We start from the raw sequence: 398 nt of genomic DNA on the forward strand, positions 1-398 counted from the left end.
CACCACAGCTAGAACCTCATGGACCAGGTCATCACCGAGGAGATGCCAAAACCTCTTATAGAAAATTGCATGTAGACCATCCGGTGACAAGGGATTAACTTATCAATGCCTATGGATTGTAGGCTAGGGTTTAGTTAGAAGTAGAGGGCAAGTAGATCTCGAAGGTTTCAGCCGAAAAGTACTCGACGATTATGAAAACTAGGGTTTGTGAACAATGATTCGATGATCTTCTCGTCCCTCGACTCCCCCTTTATATAAGAGGTGGAGCCGAGGGTTTCGTTTTGTACAAGTTACGCAGTCCGGGACGGTTTCTAACTCATCCCGCCAAATTACAAACAACACTTCCTATTACAACTCTTCTTTCCTTAATACATCTTGGGCTCTCGAACCTTCTTATT

Source organism: Lolium rigidum, chromosome 5, assembly GCF_022539505.1.
Source record: "Lolium rigidum isolate FL_2022 chromosome 5, APGP_CSIRO_Lrig_0.1, whole genome shotgun sequence".
Taxonomy (NCBI): Eukaryota; Viridiplantae; Streptophyta; class Magnoliopsida; order Poales; family Poaceae; genus Lolium; species Lolium rigidum.